Below are 27,037 nucleotides of genomic sequence, written 5' to 3' on the forward strand. Positions count from 1 at the left end.
TGATATATTCCTCATAGTTTATTTTTGTTTTTATTTCCTTTGCCTCAGGACATATCTAGGAAAATGTTTTTAGGCCAATGTCAGAGATGTTACTGCCTGCTTTCTTCTAGGATTTTTATGGTTTCGTGACTCACTTTTAGATATCTCATACATTTTGAGTTTATTTTTGTGTATGGTGTAAGAAACTGGTCCAGTTTCATTCTTTTGCATGTAGGTGTCCAGTTTTCTCAACACCATTTGTTGAAGAGACTTTTTTTTCCCATTGCAAATTCTTGCCTCCTTTGTTGAAGACTAATTGACCATACAATCATGGATTTATTTCTGAGCTCTCTATTCTGTTCCATTGATCTATATGTCTATTTTTGTGCCAGTACCATACTGTTTTGATTACTATAGCTTTATACTGTGTCTTGAGATCTGGGATTGTGATATGTCCAGTTTTGTTTTTCAAAATTGCTTTAGCTGTTCAGGGTCTTTTGTGGTTCCATGAAACCTTTAGCATCATTTGTTCTAGTTCTGTGAAAAATACTTTTGGTATTTTGATAGAGATTGCATTAAATCTATAGGTTGCTTGGGATCACATGGCCATTTTAATAATATTTGTTCTTCTATCTGTGAACATAAAATATCTTTCCGTTATGTGAATGTGGAAAAAAAAATATCTTTCCATTTCTTTATGTCATCTTCAATTTATCAATGTTTCATAATTTTCAGAATGCAGTTCTTTCACCTCCATGATTAAATTTATTTCTAACTGTTTTATTCTTTTTAGTGCATTTGTACATGGGATTGTTTCCTAATTTCTTTCTACTACTTATTAGTGTATAGAAATGCAAGGGATATCTGTACAGTACTTTTGCATCCTGCGACCTTACTGAATTCATGTGTTATTTCTAGTAATTTTTTTGGTGGAGACCTTAGGGTTTCTATATATAGTATCATATCATCTGCAAATAGTGAAAGTTTTAGTTCTTCCTTTTCAATTTGGATGCCATTTATTTATTTATTTACTTATTTACTTATGTCTGATTGCCATGGCTAGGGCTTCCAGTACTGTGTTGAAATAAAGTGGTAAGAGTGAAAATCCTTGTCTTGCTCTTGACATTAGGGGAAAAGCTCTCAGTTTTTCCACAATGAATATGGTGTTAGTTGTGGGTTTTTCATATATGGCTTTCATTATGTTGACGTATGCTCCCTCTAAACCTTCTTCTTGAGGGATTTTATCACGAACGTATGCTGTACTTTGTCAAATGTTTTTTTCTGCATCTATTGATACAATAGCATGGTTTTTATCCTTCCTCTTATTGGTGTGATGTATCACATTTATTGATTTGCGAACACTGAACCACCCCTGCACCCTAGGAATAAATCCAATTTGATCATGGTGATCAAATGGCTTTTTTAATGTATTGTTGGATCTGTTTGCTAATATTTTTTTGAAGATTTTTGTATCTATGTTCATCAGACATACTGGTCTGTAGTTCTTTTTTATAGTCTCTTTACCTGGTTTTTGTACCAGAGTAATGCTGGTCTCATAGAATGAACTTGTAAGTTTTGGGTTTTTTGTCTTGTTTTCCCTCTTCTAGTTTTTGGGATAGTTTGAGAAGAACGTGTTAACTCTTCTTTAAATGTTTGGTAGAATTCACCTGCGAGCCATCTAGTCCTGAACTTTTGTTTCTTGGGAATTTTTTTTTTTAATCTATTCATTTATTTGACAGAAAGAGAGAGATCACAAGTAGGCAGAGAGGCAGGCAGAGAGAGAGGAGGAAGCAGGCTCCCCGCCAAGCAGAGAGCCCAATGCGGGGCTCGATCCCAGGACCCTGAGACCATGACCTGAGCCGAAGGCAGAGCCTTTATCCCACTGAGCCACGCAGGTGCCCCCTGGAAATTTTTTATTATTGATTCAGTTTCCTTGCTGGTAATTGGTCTGTTAAAATTTTCTCTTTCTTCCTACTTCAGTTTTGCAAGGTTTTATGTTTCTCAGAATTTATCTATTTATTCTAGGTTGCCCAGTGTGTTGACATATAATTTTTCATAATATTCTCTTACAATCATTTGTATTTCTGTAGTGTCAGTTGTTCTTCCTCTTTTTTCACTTCTGATTTTATGTGAGGCCTCTCTCTTGTTTTGTTTGATGAGTCTGACTATAGATTTCTCAATTTTGTTGATCTTTTCAAAGAACTGGCTACCAGTTTTATTGATCAGTTCTATTGTTTTTTTTTGTTTCTAAATCATTTATTTTTTTCTGCTTTAATCTTTATTATTTCCTTCCTTCCACTGGCTTTAGGCTTTCTTTGTTGTTCTTTCTCTAGCTCCCTGAGGTGTAAAGTTAGATTGCTTACTTGAGATCTATCTTCCTTCTTGAGGTAGATCTGTATCACTATAAACTTCCCTCTTGGAACCACTTTAGCTGCATCCCAAAAGTTTTAGACCATTGTGTTTTCAGTTTCATTTGTCTCCATGTATTTTTTTACTTCCTCTTTGACTTCCAGATTCGCTCACTGATTGTCAGTAGCATTTTATTTAATCTTAATGTATTTGTATTTTTTCCAGATTTATTTTTGTGGTCAATTTCTAGTTTCATAGGACTGTAGCTGGAAAAGATGTATGGTATTACTTTGATCTTCCAGAATTTGTTAACTTGTTTTGTGGCCTAACATGTGACCTATTCTGGAGAATGTTCAATGAGTCCTTGAGAAAAATGTATATTCCACTGTTTTAGGAGGGAGTGTTCTGAATATATCTGTTAAATCCATCTGGGCCTATGAGTCATTCAAAGCTACTGTTTCCTTATGAATTCTGGTTCTATGATCTAACCATTGATGTAAGTGAGATGCTAAAGTCCTCTACTATTATCTAGGTTACTCCCTTTATGTTTGTTATTAACTATTTTATGTATTGTGTGCTCCCATATTGGGTGCATAAATATTTACAATGGTTTTATCTCCTTGTTGGATCCCCTTAATGATTATATAGTATATGCTGGCAATTACTGTTTTAAAGTCTGTTTTGTCTGATGTAAGTATTGCTACCCCAGTTTGACTTTCACTTTCATCTTCATGGTAAATGTTTCTCCATCCCTTTACTTTCTCTTTTTTCTTTGTTTAGGTTTTATTTATATTCCAGTTAGTTAACATACAGTATAATATTAGTTTCAGGTGTAGAATATAGTGATTCAACACTTCCATACAACATCCCCCCACTTTCAATCTGCATTTGCCTTTGTATGAATCTCTTAACTGAGTCTCTTGTATGCAGCATATAGATAGGTCTTATTTTTTTATCCACTCCATCATCCTATATCTTTTAATTGGAACAGTTATTCCATTTACATTCAAAGTAATTATTGATATGTATTTATTGCTACTTTGTTACTTGTTTTATGGTTGTTTTTGTAGTTCTGCTCTGTTCCATATTTCCCTTGCTCTCTTCTCTCAGGATAAGTTGGCTTTCTTTAATGATAACCTTGGATTCCATTTTCTTTTACTTTTGCATATCTATTACAGGGTTTTGATATGTGGTTATCATTAGGTTTGTATATAACACCTTATGTATATAGCAGTCTATATTAAGCTGATGGTTGCTTAAGTTTGAACCCATTCTTTATTTCTCTCCACCCATATTTTAGGTATATGGTGTCATACTTTATATCCTTTTATTTTGACTTGAGAGATTTTTTTATAGATATACTTATTTTTACTGCTTTTGTATTTCCTTTCTTACTCCTACATATAGTCTTTTCTTTCCACTCAAAGACCCATTTAACATTTTGTGCAAGGCGGTTTAGTGTCATGAATTCCTTTAACTTTTGTTTGTCTGGGAAACTGGTCACTTTTTCTTCTTTTCTGAATGATAGCCTTGCTGGATAGAGCATTGTTGGTGGCAAGGTTTTTTTTACTGCCAGTGCTTTGAATGTATCATGGTACTCCTTTCTGGCCTTCAAAGTTTCTGCTAAAAAATCATCTGATACCCTTATGTGGTTTCCCTTGTAACCGTTTTCTTCCCTCTTGCTGCTTTAAAAACTCTCTTTATCATTACTTTTTGCCATTTTAATTACCATTTGTCTTAGTGTGAACCTCCTAGGGTTGAATTTGTTGGGGGCTCTCTGTGTCTCCTAGACCTAGATTCCTGTTTCCTTCTCCAGATTTGGGACGTTTTCAGCTATTATTTCTTCACATGAATTCTCTGCCCCCTTTTCTCTCCTCCTTCTGGGATCTCTATAATGTGAGAATCTTATTATGCTTGATTGTGTTGCTCACTTTCCTAAGTATATTTTCATTTTTCTTTCTCCTATTCACCTTGATTACTTTCCATCACTCTGTCCTCCAAGTCCCTCATCCATTTACTGCTTCCTCTAGTCTACTACTAATTCCACCTAGTGTATTTTTAATTTCATTTATTGAGTTCTCCATCACTGGTTTGTTCTTTTTTTATGTTTTCCATCTCTTTGCTAAGGGTCTCACTGAGGTCCTCCACTCTTGAGAAAAGTCCATTGAGTATGTTTATGACCTTTACTTTAAATTCTCTACCATGCATATTATCATCTCCATTTTATGTTTAGGTTTCTTGCTGTGATATTTGCCTTTTACTTTTACTTGGGACATATTCCTGTCTCCTCATTTTTGTCTAACTCTCTGCATCTCTATGTGTCAGAAAAGTCAGCTACATCTCCTGCTCTTGAAAGTAATGGCCTTATGAAGAAGAGGTCCTGTAATGCCCTGCAGTGCAGTGTCCCCTATTCACTGGAACCTGGTGCTTCAGTGGTGTCTTCTATGTGTACTTAATGTGCCCTGCTATTGTGACTGAGCCACTTTTGCCTTCAGTTAAGTCACTTGCAATGGCTCTCTGTCTGTGGGCAGGGTTAGGTTCCTGTGTTGTTAGCAGTCAGTCTGGGGCTGTTTTGATCTTGAGTCAGATGAGGTGTTGCCAGAGATGCAGCAGCAATGAACTGTGGGAGAACATAGGAGCCAACTTTGTAGTGCCATCAGGAGAGGATTTACTGTTGCTGGGTTGAAGGGGGCTGATTGGCAGAAATATGTTGTGGTATTAGCAAGGTTTGCATGGGTCTGCTGTGGGAAGGGACTTGGAGCTGTGGCCTGCTGGAGTGTCTGCAGGAGAACAAATGGGTGAGATGCACTGTTTGCATGTTCGGTGTCAAGTGTTGGAATAGCACTGATTCCCTCAAGTATCTCTGTGTTTATGCTTTGGTGTGGGGGAAGGAAATGGTGCCCACCATGTCCTTTGTTCCCAGAGAAGTCCCCCAATGGTCCCTGTCCCTCCAGTACATGTTCTGAGAATAGTAAACAAATCTCTCTTCTTTATATTTTATAGGATTATAGAATTTTTTGGCTGAAAGTACCCTTAAACTTTTAATCCTCTCTCAAGCTAAACTGATTCTCCATATCATACTGGAATCTTCTGTATAACATCCTTGCCTTGTGGTAACCTAGGTATTCACTTGGATACATTCCCTCTTTGAGAACTTTTGACAGTTAAAAAGGATTTCTTTAATTGTGTCAAACTTTATGTCCTTTTGATCTCTCTACCCACTATCCCTACCAAGGGTACTACATTTTAACAAAACATAAAATGTTTCTTATCTCCCCCTTCCATATGATAATCCTTCAGAGTTAGGAAGATGGTGAACACATGGCTTCTCCTCTCCAAGCAAAGCAGCTCTAATTTTTTTAGATGTTGCTTATATGACATGTTTGGGAGGAGGTAAATTATAGTAGTAAAGAATACAGTCTTTGGCATCATACTCCAAAGGTTCAAATCCAATAACCACAACCTACTGACTGTGTGATTTTGAATACTTAATACCATTTCTGTATCTCAATTTCCCCATTTGTGAAAGATAAATGGGAGTGGTATTGATTCCACCATACTGTCATAAAGATTGAAATAAATTATGTATCAAGCACTAGGGTAGATTGGATAATCATTGTTCCCAATTTCATACCCTCCGTCCCTGTGTTCAAAGTATATATTCATGCTCTTTTTTTCATGTGTGCAGGGACTACCATTATAGTGGACCATACTTCCTTGTCCCATTGATAATGGATTTAGCCAAATGATTTGCTTTAGCCAATGTAATGTTAGCAGAAGTGACATCATCAGAACTTTAAACATGCTTGCATGGTCTGCTTGCTTTATTGTGCTGTGATGATCTTCTATATGAAGAATATGCCCCCCAGGGAGTCACTTGTCCAAGAAAACTAAGAAAACACACACAACAAACTTGAACCCAACCTGCAGTCAGAAGCCAAGCCTCACCTATCTCAGCCAAGTCTAGTAGAACCACAACTGTTTCATAGCCTTTGACTGGGGAAAAAATTTTTTTTGGTGTAAGCCATTGAGACTTTGAGCTTATCTGTTATATGATCACCTATTGCCACAATAATGCTGCATAACAAACCACATCAAAACTCAATAGCATACAACAATAAGCATTTATTTCTAGCTCTCTTGTCTATAGGTTGACTGGAGTTCAGCTGGTCTATGCCGGTCTTGGCTGTGATTTGTTCCAAAAACTGCATATTGGGTATGAGCCTGCTCCAAATAAGTCCTATACTCCTTAGACCAGCAACTACCCAAGGCATGTTCATCTCACGGTAACAAGCAGGAGTCTAAGAGGGCAAACCCAACTAAGAAAATATATGCAAAAAACTGGGCTTTTGCCTATCATATCTACTAGCTGACCATTGGTCAAAGAAAATCATGTGCCCAAATTCAAAGTCAAGAGGAGGGGAAGCAAATTTATCCTCCTAATGGATTTGGGAGAGGGACAATGAGTATTTATGGAACAATAATCTAATCTACTACAGTTAATGCAGCAAAAGCTAATGCAAGCTCTTAACAGAATTTTGGATACATAGAAAATGGTAAACAAATGCGAGTTACAATTAAGCATTATCAATGATTCAGGTTCTTCTCCATTTTTGTCACTCTGCTACAAATGCAATTTGTTACTGTTCCTCTCAATAATAAGATGCTGATGCAGAAAGCATCTGATCTGATAGAAGAGATTATCACAGTTCTCATCCTAGGTACTTTTCTTACTTTAAGCCAGCCTAGGCATTAGCATTTTTGGTACCCCATCACTTTCACCTAAAATCCTATTTTTCATACAGACTGATTCTCAAACATCTCTTCCCATTAAGTGATAAATAATTTGGCTATATGTATACTTAAGTCCATCTTGCTATATTTAGTTGCAACCTATTCAGATATTTTTAGATCCTGATTTTATCACCTTCATGGCACACATACACTCTCTATCTTTATCCAAGTCATTGAGGGAAATTTTATACTGAGAACATAAGAGAGAAGGACCCAACTGGACTGAATCTACCCAGGGAAGCTGTGGAATCCCTACCCATAAAAACAGAGCTGACAGCTTCCTGCATGAATAGACCTCCTGAAAATACTAGCAATTCTATGACTTCATCATTCTTTCTGTGTTCTTCCTGAGCAGCTGCTCACAGCCTGTGCTGAAGCCATGAGACTGTGGGGAGAGAAGGGAGGAGGCCCAAATCTGGAAGCAAACAAAGTTATGTTTCTGGGCAGGAACAGTGGGTCCTATGAGCTACCCTTGAATAAAGGAGAAAACTATGGGATAATGAGAGTAGCAACAATAGCAGGGTACAAATCCTTACCTAGCATGGTAGACTTTCTGATGACAGTAAAGAGGATTGACCACTTAGGCTGGCAAGGCAAATTTAGGAATATCTCAAAAGGCAAACTCTAAGAACAGAACATTTTTCTCACAATTCACAGGACAGGAGCTTGTATTCATATTGATTTTGCCTTGCTGTTTATAAAAAGTGATATTTGAACATGGGGGAAAAAATGAATGGTACAAAGGATATATAGTGAAAAGATAAAGTCTCCCTCTTACCTCTACCCAACTCCTAGAGGTAACAATTGTTATTCAGCTTCTATAATAGCTCTGTATCTTATTTCCATGGAATTACACGCACATTTATAGATAGGTAGGTAGATAGATAAATAGATAGATTTAATAATCAAAAGGAAGCACAGCATATAGAGTTATTTAATTTTGAATATTCATTTTGTATCTGGTAAGAGCAGAACATGTGATTTATACATATGAAGCTCCTGAGGTTCACAAAGGCTAATTGACTTACCAAGGTCATGAGCCTGTAAGAAGAAAACACAATACCTGATCTGAAAAGTCAGGCCTGGCGTAAGACTTAGGCCTAACAAACGTGAGTTTATATAAAGGAAAAACAGTCACCATATTTATGTAGGGAAGATTTCCCAAATCTGTCAATAGGTTGTAGACATTTACAGGGGCAAAAACGTTACTTAGTTGTGACTGTGACCCAAATCCATGCCCTATAACCTTAGCCACACCATAGCAGCTTAAAGCAACTGATGATTTTTTTTTTTTTTTGGTATGGGTTTTCTTTTTCTTTTTTTTTTTCTTTCTTTTTTTTTTTTTTTTGCACTTTGTGAATTGGGGATCTGGTATTTCTCAAACCCCTAAAATATTCTAACTGAAAACCATCCTAAGAAAAAGGAAATGTTTCTATTTGAAATCCTTAATTAAAACCACATTCATAATTCTAAGTATTTAAAGAGAAAGTTAAAGAAGAAATTTACTTTTGCACATCACAGAGATTATAATAAACACAGAACCTTGCCAAAAGACATGCCTCCAGCTGCACTGAAGAAACATCAGAGTAGCCCAGCTCTACAGCTTCAGCAAGAGAAAGACTAAAGGCAAAATCGTGTACAGGAAGGCAAACAACCATAATGTAAAACTCATGTTCCCTGTTGGAATAGAATAATAGAATTCTGCAGAAATGCATCTTACACACACATACAGACACATACGTGCGCCTGCGTGTGCACACACACAGGCATGCACACATACGGAGCTACTATTGTTCTTCACTATTAACTCAACAATTGTCAGCTGTACATCTATTTTCTTGAGGTCCACCAGGCCACAGATGTTTGCTCCATAAAGCCATTGCCAATTTGGGGACAAGCTCAATCAACTTGTGCCTGAAAATGATTCACATGGGTCTTTACACCGCAGAGCTCATTACTTGAGGGATTTCCCAGAGCTCTACATTCCTGGCTGCCTGAATCAATAAGGAAATGTGTATTTATTTTGCCAGGATACACATCATGGTAGAAGGAAAAAACCTTTCAAAATTTCTGTAATTCCTAAGAAATCTACTGCCTCAAATGTGGAATGATATACCTGTTAGAGAGAAATGTAGGTCCTTAACAGTCACCGGTTGGAACAGGAATAATTCTTCCTGATTTGTCTATTTAAAATGTTCACGTACATGCATTATTTATAAAAGTTTATATCAGAAGCAAGGAAGAAGTACTCTAGAGGAAATCAAGGACTGAGGAAACAGATGTGTGCAGAACACCTTAAAACAACTACTAAACACAGAGAGAAATAAACAAGAACAAAAGTAAACAGAAAATGCTCAGGCACATTGTGGGAGAAAGGGCTACTTTTACCAACACCCATGACTTCCATTACTATTTACATGCAGAAACCTCCCATATTTTGCTAGCACCAGAGCTCCAGAAATGTGTATTCATTACCTTGACAACTCCACATGGATATTCCATTGGCATCTCAAATGCAATGTCAAAAGTTGAACTTATCTTGCCATCCCTCAAATATATTTCTTCTTCAGAACTGTCTCTTCAGTAAAGGACTAAAGCATTCTTCCAGTTGCTGAAGACAGAAACAGGGAAATCATCTCTTTCTCGCTCTCTCCTTTCCTAGCTCTCCAGACATCTATCTCACTCACCTACTTCTTTCCCTCCCACTGTCATACTGTAATGAGACTCCATTTATTCATGGGGCATCTGCATTAATCTCCTAACTGATCTCCCTGCCACTTACCCCTTCCAATTCATTCTTTGCTTAGAGCAGGATGATCTTTTAATAATATAAAATGGATTCAATCTCTTCTTTGTTTAAAAAAAACCAGCAGTGGTTTCCCATTATTGCTGGGATAAAGCATCATTCTTAACATGACCCACAATCCTCTGCATTCTCTGATCCCTGCATCACTCGCTAGCGTCATCCTAGCTTCTCACCTGTCAACTACCTCTTTTTCCATTATAATCAAACTAAATGCTTATTTGCTTAGACATACTAGGTTCTTTCTCCCTTCTGGATCATTGAACCTTCTCCTTCTTCAGTTTGGAACATTTCATCATCCCTAACCAAACTGACCTACTTATTTCTTATTCATCCACCAGGAAAAAAGTCCATGAGAACAAGCTACCTACCTTATGTTTTGTTCAGCCTGCCACCTAACACCCAGAACTATGCACATGATAGATGCTTAGTAAATATTTGTTGAATGGATAAATTAATCTCTTAGGTCTTGGAATAAATATCACTTCCTCAAGAAGACCTTTCATTATTCCCAGGGGAAAAAAATAGATCCCTTTACTATACACTCCTGTAGTATCCTGTACACGGGCTGTGACCTCAAAACTACTTCCAGGCAATAAGTTGAAGATATTTGTTTCCCTTGTCTCAGTGATCACAGTCCTCTGCTGCCTGTTGTCTAAGATCATAAACCTATCTATATTTTGTCCAGATTTTTAGTTGTTAAAGTCAAGAGCATTATTCTGGTTCCTGATTATTTCTTTTGGCTGAAAGTGGATGTTCTAATTTCAAATTATTTTCTTTTAAGATTTTATTTATTTATTTGAGAGAGAGAAAATGAGAGAGAGAGAGCATGAGAAGGAGGAGGGTCAGAGGGAGAAGCAGTCTCCCTGACAAGCAGGGAGCCTGATGTGGGACTCCATCCCGGGACTCCAGGATCATGACCTGAGCCGAAGGCAGTTGTTTAACCAACTGAGCCATCCAGGAGCCCCAGATGTTCTAATTTTAAAAATTAGAACTCAAATACTTTCTTTTGTAATTATTACATGTTATCCTCTGTGGTATAGATTCTATTTTACCCTTGAAATTGGCCTTCTTCCCTTAATACCTTCTTAAACCTAGATGTTAATTTCCATTGGGTTAGGACTCTATTTGTGAATCACCAGGGCCCAGAGCAACATGTGGAATATGAACATTTTGGAACATTGAATAAATTAAAAGTTGAGTGAAAATTATTCCCAAAATACCCTCACTTATTGCATATCTGCTTTGGCAAATCACAGTCCTACAAATAATTGCTACTCTGGTTTTGGAAGTGAAAAAAAAATTGCACATTTAATTTTTGACTATTTCAATTCTTTATCAGTTTACTTTTCATAATGATTAAATACTGTTTATTTAATTTATCATGCTTCCTGCTTATGAAAAACAGCTAGCATTTGTTTTCAGTTATGATTTGCCAGGCACTATATTAATTCATTTAATCATCTCAACAAACTTATGAGATGTTGTCTGTTATTATTCCCACTCAACTGATGAGAAAATGAGGCACAGAAAGATTAAGTGACTAATAAAATAACACAGCTGGAACACAAAGGAGCCACCATCTGAACACAGACAACTTGACCATGTATACTTTTTAATCACCACCTAAACTGCCTCCTTGTACTTTCTGCTTCCAAATAGGAATACAGATGGCTTATAATAAGACACCTATGAAATATTTTATTAAAATAAAATTTTTAAATAGAAGTCATAGTGATAGGAAGCATGTAGTTCCTTAAAAATCTAATCTATGTTTCTGTAAAAGAATATTAATTTTAGTTCCAAGATTCCCATCACTTAAAAAGTAAAAAGGAAACTCAATGAGTCTCCAAATGAATTTTATTTTATAATAAAAGGAAGGATGCTAATTCATCTTCTAAAGGGAATTTATATAATAAATTCTTATGTAATAGATATTTCACAGTGAAATGGTGTTTTGGGGAATGGTTTTATAAAATATTCAATAGCATTCCCTATAATAAAACCATGTCCAATTAACTCCAGAGGTATAACAACAACAACAACAACAACAAAACTTCAATGAAACATATATTCAGGATAATAAGGAATGAGATTCAGATAAATATTCATCTTTGGTTTTATCTGGTCTGATACTAGAACCTGGAATTCATAGAAAGGCAGAAAGCATGTCCTTTGGCCCATTTTCTTCAAATCTTAATGATTTCATCTAAAATTATGCCAGCAATTTCAGGACAAAGCTCTCTAGTGAGAGCCTGCAGTAAAGATATTCTACGGCTATTGTTTGCAAGAAAATCCATATGCTTTAAATATTAATGTACAGCTGGCAAATTTGCCATTTTATTATTTTAAAAAAAAAAAACAAACAGAAAAATCTACCCTTAGTCTGCTTAGAGATGGGCTACAAGGTGGCTGAAAATAGGCTCAACATTTCCTTCAGAAAGTAAAATAGAAAAGTTGAATTTCAGCCAAGAAAATTCTATTAGTCTATGTACCAGTTATCTGTAATCATTCATTACTCAATAAATATTTATAGAGTTCTTATTAAGTGCCAGGCTATATATTAAGTCCACTGGTCACAAACTTTGGAAGTTTCACAGAACATTTGATTTGGGAGTCACTGCCTCTTGGTGGCTCAACCAGAACTGGTTAACTCACTTATAACTAATAGTCTAGCACACTACTTTCCAAGTTGATTCATTCACCTTCAAAATTTTAGTTATAATCTCCAACTGCTTATGTTAGTATTTACTTAATATTTTCTCTATATTGACCACTTTTTTAATTCTCAAATTTTAACATAAAATTAATTTCCTACTGCAATGGAAAAGTATTATCACTTGTCAAAAATAAGCATAATAGCCAAAATTTATTGGGTACTTGTTAGTGCTTTCTATTATTTTAAGAAAGCACCTTCGTTAGATCCATTTAATTTGAGAGCAAAGGGACACAGAGAAGTTAAGTAGCCTACCCAGGACCTCACAGCCAGTAGGTAGCAGACCTGGTATTTTTAATCCAGGCTAAGTAACTACAAAGTTTGTCTGCCTAACCATTATAATATACTGCTCTGTAAACACATTTACAAACAGAAAACAAAACAATGGTATTAAAATGTAATTATGTGATTCCTGGGAAGATGGCAGAGTAGGAGGACCCCAAGCTCACCCCTTCCCATGATATAACTATATAACTATCGAATCATCCTAAATACCCCAGAAAATGACCCAAAGATTCTAAAAAAAAAAAAAACCCTCTACAACTGTATATAGAAGAGAGGCCACCAAAAAAAAAAAAAAAAAAAAAAAAGTGTAGAAAGGGCGGAGATGCAGTGAGGAGCTAAATGGAACATGGACTGTCTGGGGAAGGAAGGACCCACCAGTGGAGAGAAGGGAGAGAAACAGATTATCATACTGGGAAGCCCACATGGGGAAGAAAAATCCCCATAACATTTGGCTTTGAAAACCAGGGGGGTGAAATTTTGTGATTTCTTACAACCAATAGGACTGAAAGCCTAGAATTTTAAACTCAGCAGGTTTGACCCCGGGAGAGATGGGAGGCAACACAATGAACAGCCTGTGGAGATACAATATATAAGAAGCAGTTGGAAAAATGCTTGGGGCATATGGAAAGAAAGTTATTTACAAATCAAAGACTGTATCCCAGAAGGACAGAGGTCATTGGGAGACTCCTCTAGGAAAAAAGGAGCTGGTGGACACAATTTCCCTTCCCCTCCACCAACATAAACACAGGGCCATCTGCAGGAAACAGTGTAGTACCAACATTCACTACCTAGCTTGCTTACACTGTGCCCTACCACCTCACAGCCTACCCCACTGCTATCCCCTCATGCTGGCTTCTGTGGATCTGCCCCTTCCAGACAGGCCTGCCTCAGTTCTGGTGCTACAGGATCCCTCTGACAGAGGACCTGAGGCACACAAACCTTGGTAACACCACACACCACCTCACCTACCCCATGCACATTCCAGATCTGCCCACTCCAATACTCTCTTGGTTAAAGCCCATTCAAACCTGGGCCATAAGCCTGATAGTGTGCAAGCAGCCCCAAGAGGAGCCAGCACCTCACCAAAGTGAGTCCTGCCCTGGGAAGAGGGAAAGATAACCACATTCATCAGTCAGATTGCAGCCCCTGGAGCGGGTTGGGGGCAGACAGCGGGTCTAATCGCAGGCCTAGGCTACCAACAAAAGCTACTCAGGAGACAACACAGAAAGCAGCTGGCAGTTTGGTGCTACTGCATTTCTGGACAATACCTGCTCTGACTCAACTAAAGCCCAAGGCAGCCCCAGACTGGTCCATTAACTGGACCACTAAACACAAAAGGACCACCCCAGACTAGTCCACTAACTGGACCACTAACCACAAAAGGACCAAACACTGCCAACAAACAGGAAAGATAGCCACAGTAGATGACTAGACTGAAGGCAAAAGTGGTTTAGCCACAACAACAATTTGTATGCAATACACATATGAGACATCCCTGAAGTGCCCGTTTCCAGCAAACAGGGGACATTACAAATGCCGGGCAGAACTTCTTTTCATAAGGTCACTACTTTCAAGGGCAAGAGACACAGCTGACTTTCCTAACACAGAGAAACAGATAGACAAAATGAGGAAACAGGAATACGTCACAAATGAAAGAACAGGACAAAATCACAGCAAGAGACCAATAAGTAATATTGCCTGATAGACAATACAAATAATGATTCATAAAGATATTCATTGAACTTGAGAAAAGAGATGAAGACATGAATGAGACCCTTAACAAAGAGATAAAAAAGAACCAATCAGAGAGGAAGAATACAGTAAACAAAACTAAAACCATACTAGATGGAATAAATGGTAAACTAGAGGATGCAAAAGAACAAACTGATGGTATGGAGGACAGAGTAATGGAAAGTAATTAAGATAAGAAGGTAATAGAAAAAAAATATGCAAACTGAGAACAAACTTAGGGAACTCAGCAACTCAATCAATGATATTTACATATTATAACATTCACATTATAGGAATCCCACAAGAAGAGAGAGAAAATGGGGGAGAAATTTTGTTTGAAGAAAAAATAGCAGAGACAGGGAGACAGCAGTTGAGTAGGAGGACCCTAGGCTTGCCTCATCCCACAAACACAACTAGATAACTATTGAATCATTCTAAATACCCCAGAAATCAATCTGAAGACTGACAGAACTCCACAACTAAGGGAGAGAAGAGACCACATCAAAGAAGGGAGAGAGTGCAGAGATGTGGTTGAGGGGAGAAACTGATCCTGGCTGCTGAGGAGGGGAGGGAGTCATGGTCATAAAGAAAGGTGAGAGAGAGAGACAAGCACAAGGGGACACACAAGAAATTTACCCATAGCCACTGGCTTGGAAAATGAACAAAGGTGAATTTCATGAGTCCTTGCAACTCGCATGGCTTATAGCCTGGAGTTTTAAAGGTCAGGAAGCTTGGCTGGGTTAGAGCCTGAAGGGCACTGTGCTGCTCTTGGAGACAAGGCAGGAAAACAGTCTGTGGGACATTCAGTGATGAAAGAGTGATCTGAAGAGCCCCTAAAGCACAAAGTGGGGAGATAATTTGCTCTTCCCGGTGCATGCTTCTGAGAGTCAGCATTTAGGGACAGGCATCTCCAGGAACAAAGGAGCTGGATGGCACTACTTGCTCCCATACTCCTCAGTGTAAATACAAGCAGGAAGCAGCACAGGACAGACACTAGCTACCTAACTTGTTTACACTAAACCCCACCCTCTGTACTCTGCTAGAATGGCACTTTACAGTCATGCCTTACTTCACTCCCAGGATAGCAGGCCCTTCCACCAGAAGGCAAGCACAAACTCTTGCACACACCATGTCTCCCAAACACAGAGTTTTACAGGGCCTCAGTTCTGATGCAGGTAGTAATAGGTCTCATTTCAGAAGCAGACCAGGACTCACCTAGTTAAAACTCACCATAATCAGGCCAAGGACCAAACACTGTTCAAAGCAGGCAAGGAGAGCTTCTGCAGATGACTGACCTGAAGGATAGACTCCAGAAAACACCACCAGAATGCACACTGCACACACCAAAGACACTCCCTTAAGTGCAAGGCCCTGGGCACTGACCTCTTCATGATAAGGCCTTTACTTTCAAGAGTATCAGACATAACTCACTTTTCTAACACAGAGAAGCAGGCAGAGACTTAGAATGAGAAGACAGAGGAATTTATCCCAAATGAAAGAAGATAAGGCCATAGCCAGAGATCTAAGTAAAAGTAAAAAAAAAATAAGTAATATGTCTGATGGACAATTTAAAAAACAGTCATAAGGATACTCATTGGTCTTGAGAAAATCATGAAAGATATCAGTGAGGCCCTTACCAGAGAGACAAAAGAGTTAAAAAAAGAATCAATCAGAGGTGAGTGCAACAAACAAGATCAGAAAGAAACCTGATGCAATGAACAGTGGACTGGAAGAAGCAGAGGAAGGAATTAATGACCTAAAAGACAAAGTAACAGAAAGCAATGAAGCTGACCAAAAGAGAGAAAGAAGAATTATACTAAATGAGAATAGACTTAGGGAACTCAGTGACTCCACCAAACATAATAACATTTATATTATAGGAGTCCCAGAAGAGGAGAGAGAAAAGTAGGCAGAAACTTTATTTGAATAAATAATAGCTGAAAACATTGCTAATCTGGGGTAAGAAACAGACATCTAGATGAGGAAGACACAGAGAACTCCCATCAAAATCAACAAAAGCAAGCCCACACCAAGACATATTGTAACTAAATTTGCAAGATATAGTCATAAAGAAAAATTTGTTAATAGCAGTAAGACAAAAGAAGTCAATGAAATACAAATCAAAACCCCAATGAGATACCACCTTTCACCAGTTAGAATGGTAAAAATTTACCAGACAGGAAACAACAAATGTTGGCAAAGATACGGAGAGAGGAATCCTCTTACACTGTTGGTGGGAATGCAAGCTGATGCAGCCACTCTGGAAAACAGTATGGAGGTTCCTCACGATGTTAAAAAATAGAGCTACCCTATGACCCAGCAATTGGATTACTAGGCATTTATCCCAAAGATACAGATGTAGTGAAAAGAAAGGGCACGTGTACCCCAATGTTCATAGCAGCAAAGTCCACAATAGCCAAACCATGGAAAGAGTCTAGATGTCCATCAACAGATGAATGGATTAAGAAGATGTGGTTCATATATACAATAGAATATTACACAGCCATCAGAAAGAATGAATATGTACTATTTGCTTCAACATGGGTGGAACTGGAGGGGGTTATGCTAAGTGAAATAAGTCAATCAGAGAAAGACAATAATCATATAGTTACATTCATAGTGGAACATAAGGAATAGTGCAGAGGACCATATGGGAAGGGAAGGAAAACTGAATGGGAAGAAATCAGAGAGGGAGACAAACCATGAAAGACTCTTAACTATGGGAAATAAACTAAATTTCACAGAAGAGAGGGGGTGGGGACATGGGATAACCAGGCAATGAGCATTAAGGAGAACACGTGCTGTGATGAGCAGTGAATGTTATTCATAATTAATGAATCACTGAACACTACATCAAAAACTAATGATGTACTGTATGTTGGCTAATTGAACATAATTAAAAAAAGAAAATTACTAACTTACAAAGGAAAATCCATAAGGCTGGCAAGATATTTTTCAACAGAAACATTGCAAGACAGAAAGGAGTGGCATGATATATTCAAAAGTGTTGAAAGGGATAAATCTGCAGCCAAGAATACTTTATCGAGCAAGGCTATCATTCAGAACAGAAGGAAAGATAGAGTCTCCCAGAGAAGCAAAAATGAAAGGAGTTTTGACTCCTAAGCCAACTCTGCAAGAAATATTGAAGGGGGCTCTTTGAGTGGAAAGGAGAGACCAAAAGTGATGGTATAAAGGCAGGAAACACAAAAGCAGTTAAAATGAATATTTCTGTTAAAAATCAGTCAAGGAACTCACACATAAAGGACATAAGATATAATAACATATACATAAACATGAGGAAGAGAAGAGAAAAGAATAGTTCCAAACTTAATTAGCCATCAACTTAATATAGACTGCTATATCCAGAAGATGTATTAAACAAACCTAATGGTAACCACAGATCAAAAACCACTAATAAACATGCAAGGAATAAAGAAAAAGAAATCCAAATATATCACTGAAGAAAACCAGCAAACCATGAAAGAGAGAACAATCTGAGAAAATTTCCAGAAACAACCACAAAACAAGTAATACAGTACCAATGAATACATATCTATCAATAATTGCTTGGCATGTAAAATGGACTAAATGCTCCAATCAAAAGACATAGGATGTCAGAATGGATTAAAAAAAATAATATTCAGAGATGTTGACTACAAAAGACTACTTTAAAGCCAAAGACACCTGCTGATTGAAAGTGAGGGGATGGAGAGCATTTATCATGCAAATGGATGTCAAAAGAAAGCCAGACCAGCAATATTTATATCGGACAAACTAGACTGTAAAACAAAGACTCTAATAAGAGACAAAGAAGGACACTTTATGATCATTAAGGGAACAATCCAACAAGAAGATATAATAATTATAAATATTTCTGCATCCAAAATGGGTGGGGAGTACCCAAATACATAAAACAGTTAATAACAAACATAAAGTAAGTAATCAATGGTAATACAGTAATAGTAGAGCACTTTTACACCCCACTTACATCAATAGATAGATCATACTAACATAAAATCGACAAGGAAACAGTGACTGTAATGACAGATGGATTTAGCAGATACATTCAGAACATTCTATCCTAAAACAGCAGAATGCATATTCTTCTCAAACACCCACAGAGCATTCTCCAGGACAGATCACATATTAGCCCACAAAAGAGGCCTCAACAAATTCAAGACAAAGTCAGACCATGCATCTTTTCTGACAACAATACTAGAAGTCAACTATAAGAAAAAATCTGGAAAAAAGAAAAACACAAATACATGGAGGTTAGATGGGTTAATGGGTGAAGTGGGAAATAAAAGAATTAAAAAGTACATGGAAAAAATGAAAATGAAAACACAATAGTCCAAAATCTTTGGGCTGCAGCAAAAGTGGTTCTAAGAAGGAAGTTTAGAGCAATAGAGGCCTAACTCAAGAAGGAAGAAAAATCTCAAATAAGCAACCCAGCCTTTACCTAAAAAAGCTAGTAAAAGAAAAATAAAGCCTAAATCCAGCAGCAGGAAGGAAATAATAAAAATTAAAGCAGAAATAAATGATAAAGAAACAAAAAAAAACAATGGAACACATCAATGAAACAAGAGATGTTTCTTTGAAAAAAATCAATGAAATCGATACACTCCTAGCTAGACTTATTAAGAAAAAAAGAAAAAGGACCCAAGCAAATAAAATCACAAATGAGGGAGTAGAAATAACAACAAGCATCACAGAAATACAAACAATTGAAGAGAAAACTATGAAAAATTATGCCAACAATTTGGACAACCTAAAAGAAATGGATAAATTCCTAGAAACATATAACCTCCCAAAACTGAAACAGGAAGAAATAGAAAATTTGAACAGAGCCATTACCAGCAAGGAAATTGAATCAGTAATTTAAAAACTCCTAATAAACAAAAGTACCGGATCAAATGGCTCACAGGTGTAGTCCACCAAATGTTTAAAGAAAAGTTAATGCTTATTCTTCTTAAACTATTCAAAAAAATTGAAGAGAGAGTGCCTGCATGGATAAGATTTTTTTTTTTTTTTCTTAAGACCAGGACCTAGTGATACCAACACTTCTGTGAGTGTAGGGGGAAAAAGTATCTGGTTCCATGTAGCCCCCCTGTGGGAGGGTAAAAACCTATTTGGGTGTACTTCCTAACTTCTTTCCATGTAACTATGCTGGGATGCAGCCAAAAGGATTATGTTTTACCTGCCCTTGACCACGAGTGGGGGCATACAGATTAGAAGTATATTTCCATGAGTCTCAAAGACTCGACCAGGTATATAATCAAAATCCCACTAAATGAACATCTATGCTCTGCCTACACTTTCTCATGACAACAACACTGCAAAGTAGGTAGGATTATTCCCATAATATGAATATGGAAACTGAGGTTGAAAGAAGTGAGATTACTTTCCTAGGGTCACTAAACTGTAAGTAGCAGGACTAGGATGTATACTTAGAAAGCCTTTTATTTTTTCCACTGCTTTACCCTTCTGAGAGGTAGTGTTCTCTGGGACACTGTGGCTTTAGCTCTGGCTGCTGCATAAAGCCAGCTTAAAGCCAGCTCCTAATCTTCATGGCTCTACATCCTTCTGACTATGAGGGTATCTCAGCTGCTTTGGTTGCTAATTAAATTATACATCCAACTTTGGATTCTGATCAGTAAAAGGCAATATAACAAAAAGGGATAACATTGGATTCCTGGGTTCTCCTTCATTTTCATTCAAATTCACAATTAACTGGTTACTCACCATATAATTCATTCCTTTCTGATGGTCTCCTGATAATAAAATAACTATTCTTACTCTACACTTTAGTTGTGTTCTCCCTAATAAAATGTCAATTGTAAGAACTATTTTTTCCAAATCTGGAAAGTTAAATTTAAATTACAGTATTAAAAAAATCACACTTCTGAAAAATACTCATTCTCTCTTCTCCCTTTCTTGAAGCTCCACCTCGGGTTGCCTCAGGTTGTTTTTTGCTTTTATATGCTACTGATTTTCTAGTGTGATCACTGAATGATAGAGTAGGATGCTACCTCTTCAATATACTGAAGAAGGAAACAGGCCCAGAGGAAATGACTTGCCCAAGATCACACAAGTATTGAGGAAATGGCACCTTTATTTCAAACTTTCCATCATTGGTTCTCCTTGGGCACTGCCTTCTGAGCCTGTAAACAAACACTCACTGGTGGTAAATCTAAAGCAATCTCAAACTAAGTTAGTAAAAAAGGCTTGTGACTAACCTACCTAATTACATTTGGAATAGAAAAACCAATCTTAATTACATTACAGTGAAATTGATTTTCTTCTGATAAGACCTTAAAATAACTGCCTGAAAGCTAGTTTCCCTAGACAAAAATGTTTAGCTTGATAACAACATTGTTGTAGTATATGTCTGACCTCTAATATGTACTTTAAAAGGATTAAAACTCATTTGGATATTAGAGTTCTAATACATTTGTTTTTCAAAGATTCTTGCATATTCTTGCAAAATTTACAATAGAACAAGGAACAAAAATAAGAATAAGAATAATCAGACACTGCACTTAATATATGTTACCTTATTTTACTTCCAATAGGAATTCCTCCACAGCAGCTAGTACTTGGACAAAATTCTGGCATAACATATTTCTGTGTATCTTTCCTTTTCCAAAGAATTTATTCCAAAATGTGTTAATTTTAAGCCACTCCTACTAGAGAATCAGATGTAACAAAAATATACACATATAAAAAATATAGATGTTTATTTCCTAATCTAATGATAAGACTACTTCTTTTGGGGAAAGGACAGAACTTAATTGAAATAAATATTTTATAAGTTTAGAGTTTGGAGTGAAAATGCTCAAATAATAAAAGAAGATCACGCCTCCTAAGCAATACTGACTCTACTATTAAGGGTCTTTTTCTTTCTTTCTTTTTTTTTTTTTTTTTGAGCTCTGTAATAGATGTAGACATATAAATTTGCAGATAGGAGAGAGAACTGACCTCAATATCTTTGCATAATAAAGTGATTAGGAACTAAGAATTTTCAAGGAAAATCTGGTAAAGAAAGAAGCCAAGGAAGCTGAGGTATATGGATAAAAAATAAAAAAAGAAAATCTTTGATAGTAGCAAGCCTAAGGAGAAATTTTAAAGGAAAGAGATAACCTAACAGATTCTGAAGGTACTGGCTGTGGGACAAGTGATATAAACTGTCTCTTCTGCTCCCTCAGGAAATCTTCATCAAAATCTACATTGTTTGCTGGTGCTTTAGAGGAGGTGATAAGGAGGTTCTAATAGGTGCATACATCCATAACTTCAAAGAGACTGAATGATGAATAGCTGATTTGGGGGTATTGGAGAGGGGCAGAAGACATTGTTGGGAAGTTTAAAAAAGTAAGAATGTTTGCAGAGCAGGAGTAGAAATGTTTGCCATGCTGTGTTGAAGTACATAAAGGAAACTATAAAAGGAAAACCCAGTATTTAGAACTGTATGCTTAATTTGTTAGGAAAAATTAAGCTAAAATATGTAGGACAGCGGCTGAAAAAATATGCTTTGGCATGGACAGAATTAAGGCCAGGAGAATTGGAAAATGTCTGCTCATTTCCGCAGTGTATATTAAATTAAGTCTATCTGTAGTTTTTTTAATTATTGTTTTTGTGTTTCCATTCAAAGTATCCAAATTATTTTAACCTCTGGGACCGTGGTGAAACCTGGAGACAGAGCATACAACCTGAAAGGTATTGAAAGTTTAGATGAAAGACTAGCTATAGAAAAATAAACATCCTCTTAATACCCATATTATTTGCAAAAAAAAAAAAAAAAGCATAACCAGTTTATGAGTATCTTGTTAAAACTTTAGGATGAAAAGAATTTGAAAAGTGTCTTGTGAGGCAGGCATCAATATTAAGATATACAAAGTAAAGAATTTTATAAAGATGTTTATAAAAGAGTTCTTAATCCTCTGGAGATGATTTTTGCATGAGTTCCTATATTTCCCATTCATAAGTCTTCTGCCACATGGTTTTTCAAAAATAAGGCTGGAGAAGAGATATTGTAAATATTCATATATTCTATATAAAGGCTATATATGAATTATATACATAGATACATCCAAAACACATAAGGTAAAACCACATTTGCTTGGGTTAAATAAAAGTCATGCCAATCTAATCTAGTAGAATATATTTAAATAAAGATTTATTATTTTCGCATATGCCAAACCCCACATAAATTTACAGAACATCTATTATGTATGATGCCTTAACACTATGGCAACACATAATTTTTGGCAGAGGGAGTTAAAGGTCTACAGAAGAGATGCATGCTAATGACTCTAATACAAAACCTACTAAAAAAATTGAACTGCAGGAAAGCTCCTGCAGAACTAGGAAGATTCAAAGGAGACTAGAAAGGAAAGCACGGTTAATCTATTCAACAGAACTAAAAACCTGAGTTCCTAACCTGTTACAGGCTTAAGTGCTAGAATCTGAAATAGTGTGAAGAGTAAAATTCTCAGGGGATAAGAAAGGGGGATAAGGGAGGAGAAAGGGGTTTAATACTTGATGCTGAAGCAGCCAGGTATGGTTCCTGGAGTACTTCTTAATTCTGCAGGGAATGGGAATAAGCCAAAATGTTGTTGTTTTTTTAAGGAGGGCAGTAACAGGATGAAATCATGAATTTGGAAGATACAATAGTAAAACCAACTGCTTAAAAACAGTTTTAAATCATGGGTTGCATTTGCAATTACTCATATCCATATAAAGACAATATGGTCAGATCCTTTTCAGTCTTTTGCTTTCTGAAGAAGGCAAAGCAAACACTTATGGTTTTGGTTCCTCTGTAAATTTATACAGATACAAAGGAATGCTTCGGTGCTGACAGTCAAAACAGTCACAAATTTGAAGTGATTAAGATATCAATTTTCCTGTATCACAAAACCTAACATCTACATAATCACCTCTGATTAATGTCCTATAGAATATAAGCATACAGTAAAAATTAATTTCTTCAGGTCAAAGCTGGGAATCATATCAGCTAATTACTGCATAAGTTCCAGGGTTGGATCTCAATTGACATTAATTTCTTCAAGTCATTAGCCTCCTTTGCTTCTTCAGTGGGGAAAAAATTGATACTACCTACTAGCTCTGTTATTCTGTGACATAACTAAATAACATTGGTAAAGAGGTCTAAGACATTGGTAAAGAGGTCTAAAGAGGCTAAGTTTAATTATTTATTATTAGCATCTCCCCATGCAGATGTTTCTGGTTTGAAAAACGTGAGCCATGTGGACAACAACAGGATCCACAAATCTAGTAAATGAAATGCAAGAAGAATAGACAGAGAAGCATTATGAAAGCCAAGGGGTCGGGAAAGAAAACATCCAAGGTGCGGAAGGAGTTTAAAAAGTAAAATACAGGGGCGCCTGGGTGGCTCAGTGGGTTAAAGCCTCTGCCTTCAGCTACAGGGGCGCCTGGGTGGCTCAGTGGGTTAAAGCCTCTGCCTTCAGCTCGGGTCATGATCCCAGGGTCCTGGGATTGAGCCCTGAATAGGGCTCTCTGCTCAGTGGGGAGCCTGCTTCCCCCCCGCCCCTGCCTGCATCTGTGCCTACTTGTGACCTCTGTCTGTTATATAAATAAATAAAATCTTAGGAAAAAAAAAGAAAAGTAAAATACGATTAATCCAAGAAATATTCATGAGGATGAGCTTTGAAGAAAAATAATTCGGCAGACCAGAAACTAACAGAAAGAGCATAAAGAGAGGAGGGGCAGAAATTATGCTGTCTTGAAGACATAAAGGCAGAACCTATCAAGAAAAAGGTAAGAGAAGCTGTATGGAGGAGAGAGGAAGTATTTGCCAAGTTTGGTGCAAAAGAATCCTTTGGAAAACAGGAAACGTAAACCTTTGTGAAAGCAACATGACACAAGAAAATCTAATTGAGGCAATTTTAAAATGAAAACACACAAAAAGACCAGATGCAAAAATTAATAAATAGAGACAAACCTTTAATCATACACACACATAAGTGCGTGCGAACGTGCACACACGCACACACATACACACACATCAGGATAAGTTCTAAAGAAAGCCCAACAGTGTATTGTAATCAAGGCTGACGAAAATTTAGTGAACAGAGTCTTCTTTCTGTTATCTCTACTTTTATTTTCCATTGAAATCTGTTGATGGAGTCTGATCACTTACAACCTCATAATTAAGGAAATTGTCTCAGAATAACTCAGTCATTATTCAGAAATCACCTTTTCTAAAGCCAGAAAAGGATAAATATTTTTTTCTACCTATTAAAAATGATACTTTTAATTGACTATCCCAATTTTAGTACCGGGAAATTAAGGAAAAATACCAATGAGCTTCAATGAGAAACAAACCATGGTGGAATCACATAGATACTATCTCACCTCATAATTATCTATTGTGAACTTGAGTAAGTCAGTTAACTTCACTGAGCTTCAGTTTTCTTGTCTGTAAAATGGGAATGATAATACCCTTGGTTTGGGGAAAAAGAGGTATGTTAAACACAAATCTGGCACACATCAAGTGCTCAATTACCCTTTCCTTTTCTCCTCCTCCTCATACTGGCTGGCATAAACACTAAGACACATAAAATTCACTTATATACATAAAAAAAAATTTCTCTACAGTCCATGGCCTTTGTAAATCTCTTGTTAACTGTGAACAAGGCATTTCTCCAAAAAAAAAAAAAAAAAAAAAAAACCCCAAAACACAAGGAATTGTGGGAAACCAGTTAAATTTGATACTTCTCTCAATCTGGAATTGCTTAAAAGATACGTAAAAACTAGTAATTTGGAACCCTATTCTCAGAATTAGTAATCTCACCAGTGATACCAAGTATCAGATCAATCACTTTCCCTGCTAAAGCAACATGGATTTTGGTTTTAGATTTTGTTTCTCTTGCCCTTTTCACAATAAAAATTAACTGGAAATAAAGTTGGTTCAGTCTTATAGACTGGATTTATTTTAGTTTTAAACTTTTATTCTGGAGCTTACTCTGCAAAATTTATATTTGGTATCTGAGAGTAAGGACCAAGTGAGAACAAGAAAGAGAAGAAAGACACAAACAGCTGGATGGCAGCAAAGTACACTACAAAGGCACTGGCCCAGGGAATCAAGTGATCCCAGGTTGGTCTTGGACGTTACCTCACTCCTCTGAACCTCAATTTATTAATCAATAAGATGATATTCCAGGAGTTCCCTTCCAGCTCCAAAATTCTCTTCTAACCATGGGGTAACTTTTTGCTTTTATTAAATTAACAAAACTGGGCAGAGGGTGGTGCAGGGGAGAGGGGAGTGCACAACCTAAGATTCTGTACTCTCATTAATAGCTTGTATGGACAAGACAGGGTGGAGAACTACTACAAATTAATGTAACTCTTTAGAAAAACAATTTAGTAAAATACATCCAGAACGTGAGACTCCAGAAAGTGAAACTCACACAGTGGTTCCAAGTTGCAGTCTCTAGTTTTCAGAGTGGCAGGGTTCTAATGCCCATTTAGTTTAGTGGTTTTACTACAGTTATTGTGTCTGTAAAATAAAGACGCTAATGTAACTATGGAAGGAGTTATTGTGAAGATTAAATTGAATTCAGGTTATAGGCCTGCCCCCCTGACAATCTGGCACATGGCAAGTACCAAAGACGTAGGAACTATTATTTTTTGTTATGTTTTGACCCAATAAACTCATTCTGGGTATTTATCCTTAAATAATTGTAAAGAAGAAACAAGGCATTTGATGTGATAATTTGTGATATCACTGAAAACAGCAGGGGAAAAAATTGCAAAAAAAATCTGAATGTTCAACAATTGACAAGTGGAAAAAGTACTTAACAGTAGTTAAAAAACAGAATAAGAAGCTGTTGGAATTATTACTATAAGGGGTAGGTAATATTATGGGAAAATATGTATGGCATGATATTAAGAAAGCATGATTCAAATTGCTTATATGTTATGATTTCAACTACATAAAAATGTGTATGTGTATATAGAAGCCAGAAAAGAATAGGGAAAAATGAAATGAGTTGGTATATTTCAATAAATTGAGTTACCATGTTATTCTTCCTTTTTGGTATGGATAGTTTAAATTAGATTATCAACTTTCAGAAAATAAATAATGTAACTTATTACTGCTTTTCGAATGCTGGTGAATTATACTGCTAATGGACTTTCATCTTCTTATTCTTTCACCACAATCCAATATTATTGAAATTGAAGTCAGCAAAGTTGTAACATGTATAAAAAAAATAATATAAACTTTGCAAAAATTACCATTCTATTGTGTTCAAGAATGGATTTTTTAGGTAATCATATGACAGTCCATAGTTTCTTTTAGACATTATAAAGATTTTCCTTAAATAAACTATATTTTTATTTTA

The 27,037-nt window shown here is 36.5% G+C and overlaps 1 protein-coding gene across 3 annotated transcripts in view; it reads right to left on the reverse strand.

Moving 5' to 3' along the window:
* The window catches only part of HPSE2 (heparanase 2 (inactive)), a 675,922-nt gene that overhangs the window by 380,016 nt on the left and 268,869 nt on the right, over window positions 1-27,037 (reverse strand). The window lies entirely within an intron of this gene.

Source organism: Lutra lutra, chromosome 14 (assembly GCF_902655055.1).
Source record: "Lutra lutra chromosome 14, mLutLut1.2, whole genome shotgun sequence".
Taxonomy (NCBI): domain Eukaryota; kingdom Metazoa; phylum Chordata; class Mammalia; order Carnivora; family Mustelidae; genus Lutra; species Lutra lutra.